The 14,211-nt window shown below is 39.8% G+C and overlaps 1 protein-coding gene across 3 annotated transcripts in view; it reads right to left on the bottom strand.

Moving 5' to 3' along the window:
* The window catches only part of LOC143269227 (disks large homolog 5-like), a 181,257-nt gene that overhangs the window by 43,293 nt on the left and 123,753 nt on the right, over positions 1–14,211 (bottom strand). The window lies entirely within an intron of this gene.

Below are 14,211 nucleotides of genomic sequence, written 5' to 3'. Positions count from 1 at the left end.
ATTTCCTGCAAGACATGTTGGGATATTTTGTGGTGTTTTCTTTATACTTAGGGGTGTTTTACCACCACATACATGCAATTCCCACAGAGGCCAGGTGAGGGCAGAGTCCACGTGGAATTTAAGTTAAAGAGGTTTGTTAGCTGTCCTGTGGGTCTTCTGAGACAGCAATAAATGCTCTTAATGGATGAGCCATCTCCCTAGTCCCTGCATTGACTCTTGTCCTCCCAGCCATGTGTGCTGTATTAGGTGGATTGGATCACTCCCAACCAAAGACTGAAGTTTATTGAAAACTGTAGGGACAGGCATGCTAATTGTCTTAGACTGCCACACATCCATTCAGGGCTCTCATAGGTTCAGGATCCTGCCCCAGTCACTGACTGTGAGAATGGAACAGATTTGCTAGATCTCTTCTAGGTTGACAACACCTATTAAGCCTGACTGATGAAATGCAGAATTGAGAAGACCCTCCTGGGGGTGGAGGTAGGATGAGGAATCCCTCTTGATGGTCCAGAAAAGCAATGATGGGAGGAAACTCATGACTAGAGGGAGTGGATAGAGTTTGCGTCAGGGCCACATGTCTCTGGTGCAGAGTGATTCTGGGCAAAGCTAAAAAAGGAGAGAAGTGGTTGAAGCTGCTCTTTTACCACAGCAGATCTCAGATTCTATTGAGAAAGTTCTTCCAGAGACTGATTTACTCTGGTGAAGCTCCTCTGGAATAGATCTGACTCCTGAGACTGACAGTGAGGCAGAGATTTAATGTGTAAAGAAATTTATCCCCTGGGTCTCCAGACTGGAGCTGTCACAACAAGGGTAAAAAGAACTTACTGTCCTCTGATCTTCCTGTGTGTGTGGCGGAGGGGGTGCCAGGTCTTACCCCACTGAAGCTAAGACATCTGGTTTTTTTTTTGGGTTTTTCGAGACAGGGTTTCTCTGTGTAGCTTTGCACCTTTCCTGGAACTCACTTGGTAGCCCAGGCTGGCCTCGAACTGACAGAGATCTGCCTGCCTCTGCCTCCCGAGTGCTGGGATTAAAGGCGTGCGCCACCACCGCCCGGCTGACATCTGGCTTTTAATTCTCACTTAAGCTAGAATCTCTCCATCTCATATAATTACTCGTTTAATTAGATTACTGTGTGTTCCGTTTGAGAAATTTCAGACTTGTGTTATTTTACTTTCTTGCCCAGAAGGTATAGAAACCTAATAAGCCAGCATCAAATCATCACCTAAAACACTGGTTAAGGGAATGTGACCGTGTGGATTTATAACTGAGATAAGGCTGTTGTGAGACCCAAACTACTCTAAAAGTTCTCTACCTGGCTGGTGCATTGGTCATGGTTCCATTGGGATAACAACTTATTGAATGAATTTCTATATATACAGAAGACTATTTTTTAGAATGACTTAGAGGCTGTGCTCCAGCTATTTGAACATTGGCCGGCTATGATGACAAAGTCCAAGAATCCAGCAGTTTCTCAGTCCACTACACTTGATGTCTCACCCATCAGTAGTATAGTCTGGAATCCCAAAGAAGTTGGCTCCAATACCAGTGACGGAATGAACTTGCTAGCAAGGTGAGACCAAGCAGCTAAAGAGCAAAAGCTCCCTTCTTCCATTTCTTTATATGGGCTTTCAGCACAAGGCCTGGCTGATTACAGATGAGGTTTTTGGGCTCAAAACATCTGAGGTAAAGGTGTTTCTTTCTCCATCAATATCTAGATTAAGGGAATGTCTTCCTTATGCAAAGATCTGATTACGTGTGTATCTTCTCTCTTCAAATTAAGCAAAAATACCTCACAGGTGTGCCCCTCAATATTTGGGTTTTGCTTAATTGCAGATGTAGTAAATTTCACAACCAAAAAGAGCCATCACAACTTCACCCCATGTCAACTTGACACATAATTATATCTTTCTATGTCACGATTAATTTCCAAATGTAAAACAATAACCTGGTCATAATAATGCCTAAACATGATAATATTATTCCAAGTACAAGGCAAACATATTATGTATTAGACCAGCTCAAAATTATGCCTAGCATGATTTAACTATCCCTGTACAACTGCAAGCACATTATAAAGTTAGAGTAAGTAGCAATGTCAATATTCTCCCTTCTTTTGTAATAAATGTTTTTATTTACTTGTTTATTTTTATTTTTACATCCTAACCAAAATTTCACCTCCATCCTCTCCTCTCAACCCTCCACCCACCTCCACTCATCCTGATCCACATCCATTCCTCCTTCTCTTTTTTCTCTTCAGAAATGGGCAGGCCTCCTATGAATATCTGTCTGCCATGTTATATCAAGTTGTGGTGGGACTAGGCATGACCTCTTCTATTAAGGCTGGATGTAGCAATTCAGTAGGAGGAATGGGGTCCAAAAGCAGGAATTAGAGACAAGCTGTGCTCCCACTGTTAGGAGTCTCACAAGAAAACCAAGTTATACACCTGTAAAATATCTGCAGAATGCCTAGGTCAGTCCCAAGCAAGCTACGTGGTTGGTGGTTCACTATGAGCCTAGGTTAGTTAGTTCTGTGGGATGCTTCTGGGGCTCCTGACACCACTATCAAATACAAATTTTAATTGTTTATTCACTAATGTACATGCATTGGTGTTTTTTCTTCATGTATGCCTGTGTGAGGGTGTTGATTCCTCTAGAAATGGAGTTACAAACAGTTATGAGCTGCATCGATTTTTTCATTATTTTAAAAATTAATTATTTCATATGATGAGTGTATGGAAATCTACCAATCAAATATAAAATAATAACATCTATCATTTACTTATTTTGAGAGGGAGAAATACATACATACATATGATAGAGAATGAACATACACAACACATCATACCATTCTGTCATTCTGTTTATATAGAGGTAAATGAACTAATTAGGAGGAGTAAGCTCTTTCCTTCCACCCAACTGGGCATCTCATTGGCCCTTCCCTGGTACTTTCCATGATCAACTCGTGGCTTTCTGCCTTAGAGGGTTTTCTAGAGGTTCTGAAACTTAGAGAATATTATTATTAAAGTGCATTGTGAAAAATTTGAGCTGAATTTTGTTTAAAATGAATGACACTCTTAATAAAAGCTCACTGTAGTGGGAAGAATTCTTGATGGGAAGAGGGTTGCTGTGTGTCTAGCTTGAAGAAACTGCTTGTCCAGAGTAATTCATGGGAAAAGGCAAAAGTGAAGTTACTCTGACATGCAGGTGAGTGAGTTCACTGGAAATAACCAGTGAAAAAGCACCAAGGAAGATTCCGGGGTGAGTCATTGAAATGCCATGTTTCTTCTTGGCATTGTGCCTTTGAGAGTCTGTCCTTTGTGCCCTGTACACTTCCCTGGTCTAAGGCTATTGGTCATTTGTGCTGTGCAGGCCCCTGTGGACAGTTCAGGTTTCAGCATTTAACCAGGTACAGCAATAATTACATACTTATCTCAATATAACATTCTTACAAAAGTCAAAATTTCCAAGGCACTTCAGAAGTTAAATAGCATGTTTTAGGATACGAATGTCTCAGCCAGGCGGTGGTGGCACACGCATTCAATCCCAGCACTCGGGAGGCAGAGGTAAGTGGATCTCTGTGAGTTCGAGGCCAGCCTGGACTACCAAGTGAGTTCAAGGAAAGGCGCAACGCTGCACAGAGAAACCCTGTCTCAGAAAAAAAAAAAAAAAAGACTAATGTTTCAAAGACTTAGTGAAAAAATATTCCAGGTAAATGAAGTACCTTGTATATTTCAATCTCTAGATACTTTTAAAACAAGAATTACTGAAAAGATGATGCAAAATTACATGAACAGAACAAGATATACATAGGTTCACCTTTAAATTTATATAATTGCTGCACTTCAGGATCAAATATGAACACATTTCATTAATTACAGCCAGACAAATGACATTTTGAGAAGTGTTTCCATAGCAAGGACCAAAGGAACAGCCTCATAGTGCATGCCATGAATGACATACAGGAGGGGACACCATGCCCACACTGCATAAGAGGCCCCATGAAGATCTGCACAACCCTCATGTGCCTAACAAGGCAGCCACTAGATCAATGGAGGACCATCCTCTGCTGTTATATTAACTGCCTGTGATATGCCTTCATGGGAGTAGATCACAGAAGAAAGGAAAGGCAGCAGGGACCTTGTTGGGACTCTAGTTTGTTATCTTTACTGAGAAGCAACAATTTTCCACATGAGCTCAGGGTGCCTCTTTACCATGACCACAGTCACCAATGCAGCAGCAAGGACTCTCCCAAGCACCACTGTCTCCTCCCTACTTCACCTTTCTGTTTGTGTAATATGTAGTTTATTTCATCTGGAGTCTGTGCTGTGTGTGTTGGTGTCTGTGCCAACTTCCCTTGGAAAGAGCCAATGTTCCTCAGAATATACATGAGATATAAGAGAAGGGCTGTAAATACTGTCCTCTATCAATATCCACATGTTAATTTTTTCAGAAAGGCTGAGCATAATCCAAGGCTAATTACAAATTACAAAGTAGCTTCAGACAAACCTGGACTCAAATGTATCCACTGCTTCAAACCTAAAGAGAAACAGGTACTACACAGTCCCAGAATATCAATGTAAACAGGCTTAACTCTAACACAAAAACTGCCTGGATAGAGCCATACCCTGAAAATAGCTCATGCCAATATTGTCCCTGAAAAAGCCCATGCTAAGTACCTAAAGTGAAAGTAGACCAGGATTCAACATTAACCAAGATGTCAAGACAAAAGTATTCCAAGACCTGAGGATGAACCTGATGAAGACCAGGAATAAAGCCTAAATTAACAAAGTCTTTCCCTCACCCAGAAAAGCCAGAGACCAACCCTAAGAATAAAATTTCCAAACCCTGACCTAAAAGAGGCCTGCACCAAAACCTGAAGCTGAATAAGCTCTGACCCAAAGGAAAAACAGAGGTATCCCTGGGCCAGTCCATTAAATGGAAGAGCCAAGGCCAAAGGAGAAGGAAAAGTAACACAATGAAATGCAACAAAAAGAAAAGAAAAGAATGGCCATGCCTAACCTTGACCCTGAAGGAGGCTGGCCCCAACCAAAAGGAAAATGAGTACTACCATATCCCTCAGAAGAAAAAGACTTGGCTGGAAGAAAGAAAAGGAGAATATCCATGCCTCAAATTTACCTGGACTGAAGCCAGGGCCCTCACCAAGATGAGAAGTTGGCTTCAGCATAACTCTGACCCTGAAGAAGACTGGGCCAAACTAAGAAAGGACATGGGCCCAGACCAATCCCTCAAATGAAAGAGGCCGGGACAAAGCAGGAAAAGGGAACACAGGGGCCTAACACTAACCCTGACAAAAGCCTGAGAAAAAACAAGGAGAGAAGAAGACCTGGGACATTCTCTTAAATGAAAGAGGCCAAGAAAAAAAAACTGTCTGTCTACAATCCTTACCCTGATGAAGTATGGGCCTAAGCAAGAAGAGATGTGGGCCACTTCATAAGCTTAAGGCTGAAAAAGACCAGGCCAAAACCAAGAAAATTAGTGGGCCTGAGTCCAGTCCTCACTATGAATATGTCTGGGCCCTAATAAAGAAGAGAAGTGGGACTGGGCCATCCCCTTAAAGAAAGAACACCCAGAGAAAACCAGGAAAACATCTATGCCCAGGTCTAATCCTTATTCTGAAAACACCAAGGACCAAATGAAGAAGGAGGTCTGGGGCAAATATTGACTGGGAAGAATTCAGAACTCATACAAAGCTCATAGAACAAACTAGGCAAAATCAAATGTTACAAGCCAACCACAGACCTTGATGAAGAGAAACCACAAACCCTAAAGTCAAGGGAGCTCCTGCCAACCCAATGAGAGATATGTGGCAAGACTTAATGTTGACCCTAGGAAGTCCAGTTTGAAGAAATAATTTAAATGGAGCCTGATCCAATCACAATGGAGAACTCTTCCTAGAACAAACACTGATCAAGTAGCCAAAAACCAAGACCTGTGTGAAAGGAGTCCAGGCAATGCAAGAAGAGAAACATGCCTGACCATAAACTGCTTTCAGTGGAGACCTGCAGCCTACTGAGCAAGAACTAAGCCCAAAAGCCCTGAACTTGAAGGATGTGTGAGCAGAATATTTTCTTCTTCATCCAACGCCCTAATCAAATGGGAGCCAGAAATACCATGTTCTCAATAGAGCCAATGGTTCCATTACAGATGAAAGCAAATGGACATCATTAACATATTTGGTAGTTAGAGGGAACTCTGATCCCAGACCTTGATATTTTATAGTCAATCAAGGCCTCAAAAGAGACACACTGAAGAATGTTTATTGAAAATCTTAGACACTCAAACTTCATATACAGATATAAGTTGATATCCTGAGTACCACTGTGTGGAACACATACATTTCATTTACAAGACATACCATCCTCAACACATGCGTGCCAGGATGTGCTACTCACCATATGATCCAAGCTCTCATCTGGGTAACCAATGAATATGAACATAGCATAATACAAATGGTGTTATACTGCACGCTGTTGTAGCCTGATAAAACTCCAAATCTTGATTTCAACTGATATTTTTAGGAACAATCAAGTCTCAAAAGTAACACCCCTTCATGATAAAGGTCTTGGAGAGATCAGAAATACAAGGAACATACTTAAAACTAATAGAGGCAGTTTACAACAAGCCAACAGCCAACATATAATTAAATGAAGAGAAACTCTAAGTGATTCCACTGAAATCAAGGACAAGACAAGGCTATCCACTCTCCCCATATCTATTCAATATGTACTCAAAGTCCTAGCTAGAGCAAAAAGACAACAAAAGGAGAGCAAGGGGATACAAATTGGAAAGAAAGAAGTCAAACTTTTTCTATTTCCAGATGATATGATAGTCTACATAAGTAACCCCCAAAACTGTATCAGGGAATGCCTGCAGCTGATAAACCCCTTCAGTAATGTGGCAGGATACAAGATAACTAAAAAAAAAAAAAAAAAAAAAAAAAAAAAAAAAAAAAAACAAAAAAAAAAAAAAAAAAAAAAGTAGCTCTCCTATATACAAATGATAAATGGGCTGAAAAAGAAATCAGAAAAACATCACCTTTACAATAGCCACAAATAATATAAAACACCTTGGGGTAACTCTAACTAAGCAAGTGAAAGAGCTGTATGATGAGAATTTTAAGTATCTGTAGAAAGGAAATGAAGAAGATATCACAAAATGGACAAATCTCCCATGCTCATGGATAGGTAATATTAACATAGTAAAATGGCAATCTTACCAAAAGCAAACTACAGATTCAATGTGTTCCCCATCAAAATCCCAACACAATTCTTCACAGACCTGGAAAGAACAATACTCAACTTCATATAAAAAAACAAATAACCCAGAATAGCTTAAACAATCCTGTACAATAAAGCAACCACTGGAGGTAACGCCATCCCTGACCTCAAGTTTTGCTATAGAGCTACAGTAATAAAAACAACTTAGTATTGGCATAAAATTGACATGTGGACCAATCAATTGAATTGAAGACCCTGACATTGATCTGCATACCTATGAACACCTGATTTTTGACAAAGAAGCCAAACCTATACAATGGAAAAAAAGAAATCGTGCCGGCATAACTGGATGTCAATATGTAGAAGGCTGCAAATAGATCTATATCTGTCACCTTGCACAAAATGCAAGTCCAAGTGGATGAAAGACCTCAACATAAATCCAGTTACATTGAACCTAATAGAAGAGAAAGTAGAAGTAGCCTTGAATGCATTAGCACAGGAATCCACTTCCTAAATCTAACACCAGTAGCACAGACACTGAGAGCAACAATTAATAAATGGGACCTCCTGAAACTGAGATGCTTCTGTAAGGCAAAGGACACGGTAAATAAGACAAAATGAGACCCTACAGAATCGGAAAAAATCTTCACCAACCCCACATCTGACAGAGGGATGATCTAAAAAATATGTAAAGAACCCAGGAAACTAGACATCAAAATACTGAACAATCAAAATAAAAATGAGGTGCAGATCAAAACAGAATTCTCAACAGAAGAATCTCAAGTGGCCAAAAGACTATTAAGGAAATGTTCACCATCCTTAGCCATCATGAAAATACAAATCAAAATAACCCTGAGATATCATCTTATACCTGTCAGAATGGCTAAGCTAAAAACACTGATATAAGCTTATGTTGGAGAGAATGCGGAGCAAGGGCAACACTCTTCGAATGTTGGTGGGAATGCAAACTTGTACAGCCACTTTGGAAATCAGTATGGAGGTTTCTCAGAAAATTGGGAATCAATCCACCTCAAGAAGCAGCTATACCACTCTTGGGCATACACCCAAGTAATGCTCAGTCATACTACAAGGATACATGCTCAAGTATGTTCACATCAGCATTATTTGTAATAGCAAGAACCTGGAAACAACCTAGAAGACCCTCAACTGAAGAGAAAATGTGGTACATATACACAATGGAATAATATGCAACAGTAACAAACAATGACATCATGAAGTTTTCAGGCAAATGGATAAAACTAGAAAATGTCATCCTGAGTGACGTAACCCAGACTCAGAAGGACAAACATGATATGTACTCACTCATAAGTGGATACTAGATGTAAAGCAAAGGATAACCAGACTACAACCCACAGCTCCAGAGAAGCTAGGTAACAAGGTAGACCCTAAGAGGGACACATGGATCACCCTGGGAGGGGAAATAGATGAGATCTCCATGAGTAAACTGGGGAGGAGGGGGGTGATGGAGGGTAGGGGGTTGGGGATGAGAAAATAAGGGAACAGGATGGTCGATCTGGAACAGGGACATAGTGGAAGAGCAATGAGATACCATGATAGAGGGAGAAATCATGGGGATAGGGTATAACTGGGTGCTAGGGAAGTTCCCAGGACTCCATCAGGATGACCTAAGCTTAGATGACTAGCAATAGTGGAGAGAGTGTCTGAACTGTCTTAGTCCAGTAATCAGATTGGTGAATACCCTGTCATCATAGAGCCTTCATCCAGTAACTGATGGAAGCAGATCCAGAGATTCACTGCAGAACACCAGGCTAAACTCTGGGAGTCCAGTCAAAGAGAGAGAAGAGGATTCTGTGAGCAAGGAGGCATCAAGATCATGATGGGGAAACCTACAAAACAACCAAATCAAACTACAGGGAACTCATGAACTTTAGACCAACAGCTATGGAGCCTCTGTGGGACTGGACTAGGCACTCTGCATAATCAAGACAGTTGTTTAGCTTGATCTGCTTAAGGAGCCCTCTGGCAGTAGTATCAGAATCCATCCCTGGTGCACAGGCTGGTTTTTGGAGCTCACTACCTATGGTGGTACACCTTGCACAGCCTTGATGCAGAGGGAGGGGCTTGGACCTGCCTCGACTGAATGGACCAGTCTCTGCTGACTCCCCATGAGAGGCCTTACCTTGTTGGAGGAGGGAGTACGGGGTGGGTTGAAGGGGGAAATGCTGGAAAAGCAGGAGGAGGGAAGAGAGGGGTATCTGTGCTTGTTATATAAAATGAAAAAATTCTTAATGAAAAAAAGAAAGAAAAATATATGTATGAGAGAAGCAGTACATTATGGCCAATTCACTGGGCATGATGGAGCTGTGTTTACAGAAGAGATGAAAATTAAATGGTTGCTTCATCAGGGACTTCAGGACCTGTGTGTGGCTCTCCAGCCTTTGCAGAGCCCAATGGAAGAAAGTGATCTTGTGGAAACAATTAACAGTTTAAGGAAAGGATGAAGTGTTGTATAACAATTTTCCTTATTATGACATGATATTCTTTACTGTTATTTTTGAGATTATAATCACATTATTTTCTCTTTTCATTCATCCTTCTAAACCTTCCCTATACTCTTCCTTGCTCTCTTTCTAATTTATGACCTGCCTTTTCATTAATTGCTGTTATAAGCTTGTGTGTGTGTGTATGTGTGTGTGTGTGTGTGTGTGTGTGTGTATGTATGCATGTAGTTATATATTCTTAAATGTAAACCAATCATTTTGTATAGCTAGAATATATGTTTTCACGACTGACCATTTGATATTGAGTATCCAAGTAGTGTGCTCTTCCCTGGGTAGGGCTATTTCCTTAAGTCTCAGAAAGTTCTATGAAGTTCATAATACCCAGCAATTAAACTATGGCTGGGAAAGCTGAAACTTACAGGATTAACAAGGCCCTTCCACTCCCAAGGTTAAATAGGTGGTAACTAAGGAGAACTGAAGAAATGAGACCCTCTGTCTCATTCAGCTGCAAACAAGTCATGCAGACACATTCAGAATTCTAGTCTTCATGAGTCACCCATTCTAATATGAGACTTTGTGATGCCACACATTACAGATATTCATATTCTTATAATTATTTCCGTACCTATTCTCCTGTATTAACCTCAATAAATGCATTCATTTGAGGGAATAGGAATTACACAGTCTTCTCTGGGAGGCAGACAGATAAAGGGGAACTGATAAGTAATACAAATAGCCAACTTCTGGCTTCCTTTTTATTTTCTGTACTGAGATTCAAAGGCTTAGTAAGCTTTGTCTTCCACCAGCAGACTGCCTCTTCCAGCTGTCTGGTTCAGGACAGATTGGTATGTTCACAGTCAGTCCTGAACATGGTCACCTGAAGCTGCAGGTGATCACAGTTCTTGTGAGTGAGCTATGGCTTATGTCATGTCCAAAAGACAGCATGTCACAGCATTTCCCCTCACGCTCAGTCAGGACACTCGGGGCCCATTTCCATGAGGTTTCCTATGTCTAACAGAAGCGGTTAATCTACAGGTTCCATTTAGCAATGAGCATTCATGGTCACTTCAACATTCTAATGTTATGAGGCTGTGCATTCACTGATGCCTGCTACCGAAAGAAGGACCTCTGATCAAGACTGAGAGCTGAAGAGATCTAGATGTAGAAACAGAAATATTTACAAAGCAGTTGCTATTACACAAAGTAACAATAGTAGCATCATCGTAAAGGTTATGATCTGTGAAGCCAGTGACTTTTGACCAGGTACACAGTACTAGGTATTAATTCCTTCCTATAGTGCAGGCCTCACGAGATCAGAAGGAAGTTAATTAAACAGTGACTCCCATGTCACTATTGCACCAGTGATTTTCTCATATTCTGTGGGCCACCACTTCAATTATATTTGCTTATGCTAAAATAAAAACTCATAATTTCATAAGATCCTATTTGTGGATTTTTGGTCTCATTTACTATTGGATGAGAGTCCTACTCAGAAATCCCTTACCTGTTCGTGGAAGTGGGACTATTTTCTCTACTGTGACCTTTGACAATTTCAGGGTATCAGGTCTTATTTTGACATCTATGATGCATTTGGTGCAGAGCTTGTGTACGGTAGAAGATAAAGAGCAGAGTTTCATTTTCTGCATGCTGAAAACAATTTTTCATAATGACCATATCTGAGACAGTATCTCAAATGCCAACATATATGTGAGATACAAATATGTGTGCAAAGTTATACTAGGTACTCACAAGTGCATTCTGCTTACCAAGTGGACCACTTTGAGGGAACCAACCATGCAGTAATATGAGGTCAAGCTCTGACCACTCAGAGTAAGAAAGGCATGGCAATCACTTGCATTAAAATAAATTTGCAGCAGGACTTACAGCCTGGCTCAAACACTACAAATTATGTGGTCATTTTCTTGGGCCCCCAAACCCATTCTCACACTAGTAAAATATAAACAACGTAAATACAGAAGAGGACAAATGATCCTTTGGTGATGAGTAATATTTAGATTGCCCCATAATTCCAGCTTTAAGTGTCTTTTTAATGATTACAATTTTTACCAAATCTAATTTTTTAATGCTGCACAGGGAGTGTAAAAAAGAGCATATATGCTGTGTTTATTGTAAAATAAAACATGCTGGGTACTGTGGATGCTATAATGATGGTTATGAATGAAAATTTAACATAGACATACCAGCTGAGTCACTCCTGGGTGTGCCTACTTCTAAAAGTGCACTCACTATACTGAATCATGTATATGTGTGTATGTGAGTTTGTGTGTAATTTTTATCATTGTGCTACCTACAACACAGATGATTTATGGAATGAGCTTAGAAGACCACCAATATACTAATGGATAAACAAAGTATGATATACATAAATAATGCAAGATAATTCAATAAAGAAAGAAAACCTATAGAAAAAAATTAATTATATAATTATCAAGAAAAATGCTGCAACTACGTATCATCAAAATTAAAAAAATAGACAGTTCTCCAAAATACAAATATCCCATATGGATCTAGAAAAAATATCAAAGTAGGAGGAAAATTTTTGAGGAAGCATGAAGGCACATATTTTAGATGGAGGGAGTATAACAGGGTAGTGAGGGGATGTATATGAGCAAATTAGTGACTCTGTATAATTAATATGTACAGAATAACAAGATTAATTTTAGAAGTAACAAAACAAAAAAGAATTACTTATATGCATAAGGGCTTATAGATTTTAATAAAACTAAACAAAATGACTACATTTTTACTATCCTCTAAACTTCTCTTAAAATGTTTGAATGATGGGGCTAGAGTTGGCCTCACAGAAAAACACACACTGTACTCTTTCAAAGAACCTGAGTTCAGTTTCCATCACCCATCACAGTGATTCATAATCAAACACCAATGTCCCTAGTTCCAGGAAATCTGGAGCCTCTCCTTATCTCTGTGGGAACTGCTCTCCTATGCACATACCTCCCCCTATAAACACATATGTGGAATTTTAAAAGTATTCTCTCCAAATTTCCCTATTGAGTTTTCTGGAACCAGAGAGGCAGAGAGGGTTGCATGGATGCTGTACATGACGTCAGTTCATTCTCACACTCTCAGTTGTAAGAATAAAGGAGTGTAATTAATAAATTATAAGTACTATAAGGTCATTCTGGAACCCAGAATCCTAAAAGATTTACACCAGTATATAAAATTATTGGACCACGTAAGAAATCTGAGTTGGATAAAGTTGATGCAAATAAATCTGCATAAAAATTAAACATTATAGCTTGGCAGTGGTGGTGCATGCCTTTAGTGCCAGCACTCGGGAGGCAGAGCCAGGCGGATCTCTGTGAGTTCAAGGCCAGCCTGGTCTACAAACTGAGTTTTAGGACAGCCAGGACCACACAGAGAAACCCTGTCTCAAAAAAAATAAAAAAAGAATTTGCCGGGCAGAGGAGGCGCAAGCCTTTAATCCCAGCACTTGGGAGGCAGAGGCAGGTGGATCTCTGTGAGTTGGAGGCCAGTCTGGTCTACAGAGCGAGATCCACGGAAGACTCAAAGCTACACAAAGAAACACTGTTTCAAAAAAAAAAAAAAAGTAATGCATATCCCTGCCCTTCCACCTTTCAAGTGAAGATGCAGAGGATTGAAAAGGGTTAAAAAAAATTTAAATATTATAAGGGCTTTCTTGGCATTTCATTACTTCTAGTCAATGAAAGTTACAGTGTGCTTAAATTCCATCACCATATTGTCATACATCATGTTTATTTAATTAAGAAGGATTACAAAAGCTTTGAAGTCCACCATAACAAAAGACAGAAATTTTGGCATCAATAATCTGTAAACTATAAACTACTATTTGATCTGGCTGACACAACACACAATGGATGAGCTCCAAAGGTCTGGCAGCTTCTAACATAAGTCACCAAGGAACGAGCTCTGAGTTTAGTAGCCCATGGGCCTTCAGTGCCTGAAAAATAGCTATTAATTTTTTTAAAAAGACTTCTGAATAAGAAACTAGGTGAGGGGATAAATAGAAAAAAAACCCAAAAGCAGACACAGAAAGACATTTTGGACAGAACCCATGAAGTTAAAACTATCAAGATAGAAGACTCAAACTAACCATGTAATTGCATTAAACATACAAGTCTAGATGGGAGAAATTGCCAGACTAGATAAACATACACAAAGGATTTCACTCTATGATGAATAGAAAACAAATGTATGGGCAGAGTGTCAGAGTAAGGAGGCAGGAAAAGGCAGAGTTCTTTAAAATGTCCTAGTACCCATGTTACTACCAAAGTAAACTGCTGAACAATAAATTTTACTAGGGAAAGTATCTATTATGAATAACACAAATATTATAATATACATGTGTGTGGTGAAAAGGGATCAATTTTCCAGGCAGACAGAACACTCTACTTAAAAAGAATTTAACTACGAATCCTCCAACCTGGTTGAGAAAGTGGATGGAAACTGAAAAATCCACAATTAAAGTT

Source organism: Peromyscus maniculatus, chromosome 18 (assembly GCF_049852395.1).
Source record: "Peromyscus maniculatus bairdii isolate BWxNUB_F1_BW_parent chromosome 18, HU_Pman_BW_mat_3.1, whole genome shotgun sequence".
NCBI lineage: Eukaryota > Metazoa > Chordata > Mammalia > Rodentia > Cricetidae > Peromyscus > Peromyscus maniculatus.
The sequence above is the reverse complement of the archived record's forward strand: the minus strand, read 5'-3'. Positions and strand labels throughout refer to the sequence as shown.